Source organism: Calliphora vicina, chromosome 3, assembly GCF_958450345.1.
Source record: "Calliphora vicina chromosome 3, idCalVici1.1, whole genome shotgun sequence".
Classification (NCBI taxonomy): domain Eukaryota; kingdom Metazoa; phylum Arthropoda; class Insecta; order Diptera; family Calliphoridae; genus Calliphora; species Calliphora vicina.
This window is the reverse complement of record NC_088782.1, coordinates 77161378-77169056: the sequence shown is the minus strand read 5'-3', so window position 1 is coordinate 77169056 and position 7679 is coordinate 77161378. Positions and strand designations below refer to the sequence as shown.

At 31.7% G+C, this 7679-nt stretch overlaps 1 long non-coding RNA gene across 1 annotated transcript; it reads left to right on the top strand.

Annotated features, from left to right (window-relative positions):
• Positions 1-4077: 4077 nt before the first annotated feature.
• On the top strand, positions 4078-6514 carry LOC135955052 (uncharacterized). Its single transcript, XR_010576279.1, has 4 exons — positions 4078-4163; positions 4271-4496; positions 4582-4706; positions 6374-6514. It is a non-coding gene; the product is annotated as an uncharacterized LOC135955052 (long non-coding RNA).
• Positions 6515-7679: the final 1165 nt, after the last annotated feature.

Genomic DNA, 7679 nt, shown 5'->3' with positions numbered 1-7679 from the left:
AATAATTCGATCACATGTTTAAAATTAATCGAATTATTCGAATAATTATTTTTTTTTTAAGAAAAGTAAAGAATGAAGTTTTGATGTAGGTTTTTAAATATTTTATTGTTAAAGGAAAACAAAAAATAACGTTAAAGTTAAAAATTCAAGTACTGGTAATGTTAAAAAACATTCAAAAACAATGCCCATTATTAAATTTTCATCAGAAATATTTTGATCAGATTCCCTCCCGAAAAATCTAGAAAACAATTGACTAGCAAACATTTTAGTTTCCGTTTTGTAGCTATGCTTTAAAAAATTTTAGCTAGTTGGACATGATCCTGAATTCAAATACAATATAAAAGTATTAAGAACTTTTTTATGTCGTCCATTAATTCGGGTTTTAAATTGAGTAACTAATTCTTTAGTAAACTAATCATTCACTATTTCTAAATTATTTATAACAAATTGTATTATACCCTCAAGTTCTATCAACGTTGCCGTATCTTTGCTTAATAAAGTGGTCTTGGGGAATTACATAATAAAGGGAATCTGTCCTAAGTTTGATAACATTGTCAGTGAACGTGGCTAATTTGAAGTCAGGCAGTGCATGATTGACGCATTTACAAATACGCAAAAAGTTTATTACCATGTTAGACAAAGATGTTCAACGATGTTCAAAATCATGTGTAAGACGAACTCCCTGCTTTTCTTGCAACAAAACGTTAGTTTCCAATATTTGTGTTTATGATTCGATTTATGAAATATTTTGCAACACTTAAGTACGAGGTTAATAACATCACTTATAAACATATATTTTAAGATCATGGCCTTCATCTATTTCAATGTAATCATTATAAATGTCATCCTCAATATCACTTTCGACGGCCGTTTCAAAATCACATTCTCCATCACATTCAACTCCACTTTAATCTAAGTTAAAATTTTCATTATTAATTGCGAATCTTTTAATATTTCGCCAGCTAAATAACAAATATTTTATTCCGTACCTTTTATTTGAAAGACTTGTTTTAAGAATTGTAACTTCTTGCAGTAATATTTATATATTTATAGAAAGAGCTATCGTAACACTCATCTACAGTGATCAAAAGTCCCTTTGTCTTTAGTTATTTGTCGAATTTCAGAAACAATACAAGTTTTGTGAGTCATTATTACTTAGTTAAATTTGGAATTATGAAAAATTTTAAGCAATTTTATAAATTTAAATATATATGAACATTTATTCGTTTTATTCGATTATTCTACATAAAATTGTTCGAATTATTCGTTATTCGAAAATGGCCATTTTTAAGTTGTTCGAATAATTATTCGTAAGAAATTATTCGATTAATCGAACGATCATTAGTCGAATGAATACCCTACTGTTTACACTCTGCTTGCTATCAGTAGACGTTCCAGAAGGGCTTCTCCTTCCAAAAAAATTTACACACATTCAAAACTGCATTGCAAAATCCAACGTGCTTGCTTTTGCAATTATTCCTATATGTTGTTTCTCTATAATAAAATGTTTTTTGCTCTCTTTATTACAGATAGTTACATGAAACCAGAAGAATGAACAAATTATGGTTTTGCAAGAATGACTCCTCTACAATGTCACCATCCCCATAGCCCAGATTTAAACCCCATAGAACATCTATGAGTTATTTTGGTGAAAAAAATTCGACAGCATAAAATAACTAATAAGGAAATGCTGAAAGATGTCATCGTTCAAGAATGGTGGAATACTGGTGCAGAAACTACAAAAAAACTGGCTTTATCAATAAAAAATCTCTTAAGAGACTTAATTGCTGCTAATGGACACCACATTCAATATTAAGGACATCATCATAATATGCATTTTATAAATAGATATGCAAATTTAGTTATAGGGTACGGACAATTTTTTGAGTTAATATTTTGAACTAGTTTTAATTTTGTTGTTAAAAATAAATATGAAAATTTTTTTATTTTACTATTAATTGGCAATTTTTATAATCATTTGTTGAACTTTTAAAAAACATTTAGTTTATTCGAATCGGGTAAGTATTTTTCCAATTATAATCAAATACATTTTCAGCTGCATTGGGTACGGACAATTGTTTGAGACAGTGTATATAAAACTACTCACGTGATATTTTAAAGTCCATTCTTTAGGTTATATGCTGAATTCAGTGTTTTTAATAGATGTTAATATGTAGACATTCTGAGAAGCATTACGCGGCAAGTCTCCTTACAGGCCTATAACGGAAGACCTTCTAATATGCCTTCTTATGTAGGCCTTCTCTCATCACTCTAACAGCAGTGAGTATGCAAAGCCTTGGCTCCCAATGACGCGACGTGTAAAATTCAAACGGTTTTGCAATGCGGCTGGGTGTCCTTGTGTCTGCAAAATAAGGCATTTAAGAATGCCTTTTTACTGCATCTTTTTCCCGCTGGGATGTATCATAAAATAGCATTCCACATGAAAACTGCAGTGTATACTTTATTTAAAAAAATTAATGTATGCCTGGACCGATCCTCTTGAAATTTTTACTGTATGTTCCGCTATATCTGGACGGAACAATAGGCTGCTTTTTGTTTTCCCATACAAAGTTAATAGTTATTATGGAATATCTGGTGCACTATAATTGTGATAGCCGCAAAACTTCGCTGGATTTACTTCAGTACTATTTTGCGCATTTTGGCTGAAAGTAGGCATGATTGGATAAATGGGCGTGGTACCATCTATACAAAGTGTGTATATAGTTATTTTCGAATATCTGCATATCTATAATTGTGACAGTCTTCAAACTTTATATGAACCAATTTCTTATCAGTGCACGAAGTCTAACCAAAAAGATGGAAAATTTGACAGCACATATCGTCTGATTGCACCTTTACAGTGTTTGAATTAAATGTTGACTTCATTGCGCATTTTATTTTATACTGTACGAACCTACGGAGGTTCGAATTTTGTTTTAAATATCAGTTACATTTTCCATAAAGTTCTGAATAAAATAAAAAAAAAACTTGCTAACAGAAATTTACGCAATTTGGATCATTTTCAAAATTTGTTGTGGTGTAGCCCATATTCCCTTAATTTTTCGAAAATAACCTTTGTTACAGTTTTTAAATTTTACGTACTGCTCGATTTTTAGATTTTAGAAGACAAAAAGTTAAAAAAACTACTTTGTGCCATAACTGTCGCGTTGGTAGAGGCTCAAACATACCGATATATCTGTCAATTTTTATTTACATTTATTGCTATGTTTTTACAACAAACAAATTATAATGCGGTTGATTTACAAACAAATATTAACGGTCTAATTCATAATAACTTAAAACAGCTTTATAAGTCGTAAATAGGAAAAAATTCTAAAATTTGTATTCATAAACGTTTAATAGTCTTATAAGTGTGTTATAAACCATTCATAAATTTGAAATATTTATTGTAGCTTCGACACTACTTTAAACCTACTTTAAGGTATTCTTTTTACATTTTATCTTGAAAAAAATGTAATTTTAAAGGTAATTGTTTATAAATTTGCAATAATAGACGATACTATTGCATTTGCTAAACATAATTTTAACTCTGCCGGGGAATAAATCCCACTTTAATAATATATGATTTTGTTTCATATTCCTCCGGCAGAGAGCTACATGGGGTTCGCAAGTGATGCATTAAACACATTGAAGACAGCAGGCTTCCGACTTCAATCTGTCAAAAATAGTAAGTAAGTAAGTAAGTAAATTTTTATTAAGTCTTTTTTCTTTTCGATAACATTTTTCGTGTCTTACATACAATGAGAACAATATAATTCTTAGAGCTATATTTGTCTTACTCTAATAACAAAAATAGGATATTACACAACAATGTAGATAAATGAAATAGGATATGTATTTTCTACAAAATGAATATGAAAACAAACAAGACTTGCTTTCGGTCTTTACTTTGGCTAACAGAGCGAATGTCTGTAAATAACAAACTTAAGACTAAATAACACTTAAAAACATAAATAACAAATATTCTGTTAATAACATTGACAAACAGAATGTAAATAATATATTGTAGACGACAGCATATAAATGCAGAATTTGTGTATCAAAACAAAACATAAATGTAGCTAAGTGTGTAAGTTAAAAATACGAAAGCATATAAATGCAATAATTTCCAATGAGAACGGAACATATAGTCAAAATAAAAGGTAAATATTATAAATATCACAGATTAATTAAAAAAAATAATAATATATATACAACAATAATAATAGTAACAGTTACAAATAATAAAATCTTATAATAATATTTTCAGCCTCTGTGTACACCAGGTGCTGATTTCAAATAGAATGATGGCAAAGCATAAGGATCCGGATCATTATTGATGTTCTCGTGGAGAATTCCTATCGGAGAGAGGTACGGAAAGGAAGTCCAAGTTGTCAGATTCTCTTGTTGAAAGATTTGTTCAATAAGAATGTTGTCATGTGTTGAAAGCTTTTCAACAAAACTTTTTTGTTGTACCATGGCATATCGGCAAAAAGGTAGTATATCTGCATTCTTATATATGTAATTGTTTGAGAATCGTTTTGTCTCATTCTGGTAATTTTTCCCAATACACTTCCTCAGTATTACACGTTCAAAGATTTCAATCTCCTTGGCCACCGTTGGCGACATAGTGAACCAAATGGGAAACCCGTAGATGAGGACCGATCTGATTGCAACTTTATAAATTAGAAGTTTTGTCCTTATTGGTAAGTATTTGTTGTACAAAAGGCTTGAAAACATTCCTGATATTTTCCTTGCCTTTTCCAGACGATTTCTCGCATTACCATTGAATTTTAACAGTTTGTCAAATTTTATTCCCAGGTACTTTATAGTGTTTTTAAGAGGAATTTCCACACCGTTTAGAGAAAGTTGTAGTGATTTGCTCTCTGGGACCACAAACTTTGCACATTTGCCGGATGCATTTCTGATACAAATGGCTTCCGACTTCGCAGCATTAATTCTTATTCCCCATTCATTATAAAAATTGTTTATTATGCCAAGATGAATAGCTGCCCTGTTCAAAGCTTCTGATGGTGAGATGTCATGAGCATAAATGAGGCAATCATCGGCATAGAGAATCGCCTTAGAGTTGTTGTACTGATGTGGGAAATCATGGAGGAATATATTAAAAAGAAGTGGCGCTAATATGCTGCCCTGAGGAACTCCGATGTTGACGAAGCTGGTATCTGACGTGGTGTTGTTGATTTGAACGCAGAATTCTCTTTTAGTGAAAAAACTATTCAATATTTTCAGAAGATAAGGATCGATGCTAAGATTTATAAGTTTGTATATTAGACTTTTATGACAGACGGAGTCAAAAGCCTTTTCGATATCCAATGAGATAGCTAGAGAACATTTTTTCTCCCTTAGATTGTGGACCACGTCATTATGAAACTTTAGCAAAGCATGTTGAGTTGAATGATGTCTTCTGAACCCAAATTGGAAATCTGGAATAGGTTCAATGATGAATTCCTTTTCCAGTTTTTCCTTCAGTATACGCTCGAATAATTTGCCAATATTAGACAATAGGGATATCGGTCGAAATTCCTCTGGCTTCTTACTGTCTCTTTTCTTTTTGATAGGCAGGATTTTGGCGGTTTTCCAGGCATTTGGAAAATATCCATTGTTAATGCAATTATTAAAGATTATCGTGAGTAGTTTTAGCGTTGTGTCAGGGAATTTTTTAATTAGGAAATTTGAGATATTGTCAAGCCCATATGATTTCTTGCAATTAATATTATTAATATGGGATCTTATGGTATCAATATTTATAAAATGAAGAGTATCAGAATTTTCGTCTGCTTTAAAATTTGTGTCAAAGGAATAAATATTACTAGGAAGATCATTGATGGATATTGCAATTTGATTTTCAACGTTAGAGGCAGACCTTACAGGATTTACCACACTAAAGACATTAGAGAAGTGGTTTTTAAAAATAACAGCAATTTCTGAATGATTTGTTGTTATACCATTATTATTAATAATTTGATGGCAAAAAGGCGATTTAGACTTTCCAGTAATTTGATATATATCTTTAAATGCTGTTGGACCAGGTTGGATTTTTGATAACCTATTGCTAAATCGTTTTGTCTCTTCCATATTAACCAGTTCATTAATAATTGTTTTGAGCAGCTGGATTTGATTTGACAATATTCTATACTCACGATTAAGTTTGTTGCCATTCCGATGGAAGATTTTTTTCAACTCCTTCTGCCATGTGTACTTTATTTTAAAAAATTTTTTAATGTTTTCTGGATAAGGTCTCTTGCGATCAGTGATTTCCATTTTTTCCGAATGAGTATTATGTACTGTAGCAACTGTTGAGTTGAATGCATTAATTAATGAGTCCAAATTTTCATTATTTAAATTACAGATGGTAGGTGGAAGAATATCACAGGATGCAGCTTCAAGGTCTCTACGAAATAAGTCCCAATTGGTGTTTTTGTAAGATGTTATTACTGACGGATTTCTAAGATGTAGATTTCCTGATCCGAATTCCAGTTTTAAATTCAGTGGAAAATGATCTGAAAAAGTTGGAAGACTTTTGACTTGATAATTAGGATGTAGACTGTCTATTATGTTCGTGCTTAATAAAAAGTGGTCAAGGTAGGACGAACCATTGGGATAGGAAGGGGATACATCGCAAACTCGTTTCACGTCTAAACAATTACCTTGTAACCAGTTACGGATTGTTCTCCCATTACCGTTATCTGAACTGTCTCCCCAAGTAGTGCTTTTAGCGTTTAGATCGCCGCCAATTACAAACCCATCAAAATTTCTGGACACATCAATAATCTTGTTTAGGTCGTTGTGTAGCTCTTGAGACGCATGAATGCAAGGTACGTATACTGAACCATCTAAAAACTTTTTGATGTAATTATTAACAATGAGTTCTATTTGAATAAAAACATTACTGAGCGATGTTCCAGCAATATTAATTCTGTTGTTTTTAATTGATTTTTTTAGTACTATAGCCACTCCTATAGGTGAGTAGTCATATATAACGTTATAGCCAGGAATAGTAATTTTCTTATTCTTATGTAGGTGACATTCTTGTAAAAGGGCAATATCAATATGATTTTGATGAAGCAGACTAGAGAGTTCAGCTTGTCGACTGGTGTTTACAAGAGAACGGACATTAAAAGATACAAAATTTATGAATCTATGGCCCATATTCAGCTTTAATTTTGTTGAGGAGGCGCAAAAATTCTGTTTTGGCTTCATGTTTTGTCATTGTTTTGTATTCTTTTAAGAAATTATTGATTTGTTCTTCTAACGACAATTCTGTTGATTCTAAAAACAAGCTGGCAAGTTTCAAAAAGTCCATGACGATTGGTGGTTTTTGTGTTGGCTCCTGGTTTGTATTTGCATGAAATAAACTTGCAAAAGATTTTCCTGGGGTATATTGCGAATTGCTTATGATTTTGTTTACATTGTTTTTGGCCATATTTTTCTCCTCATGAGATTTTTTAATTCGCTCCTGTCGACTATCAATAAATTTTTTGTAGGCAGTACAACCTCTCCAGTTTGCAGGATGGCCGCTTTCCCCACAGTTCACACAATACGGATCTGAGCCTTCAGACCTTGATCTTTGGCACTCGCCTGGAATGTGTTTTTTATCACATTTTACGCACTTGTACTCAGAATTACAATTTTTTGCTATATGGCCCCATCGCTGA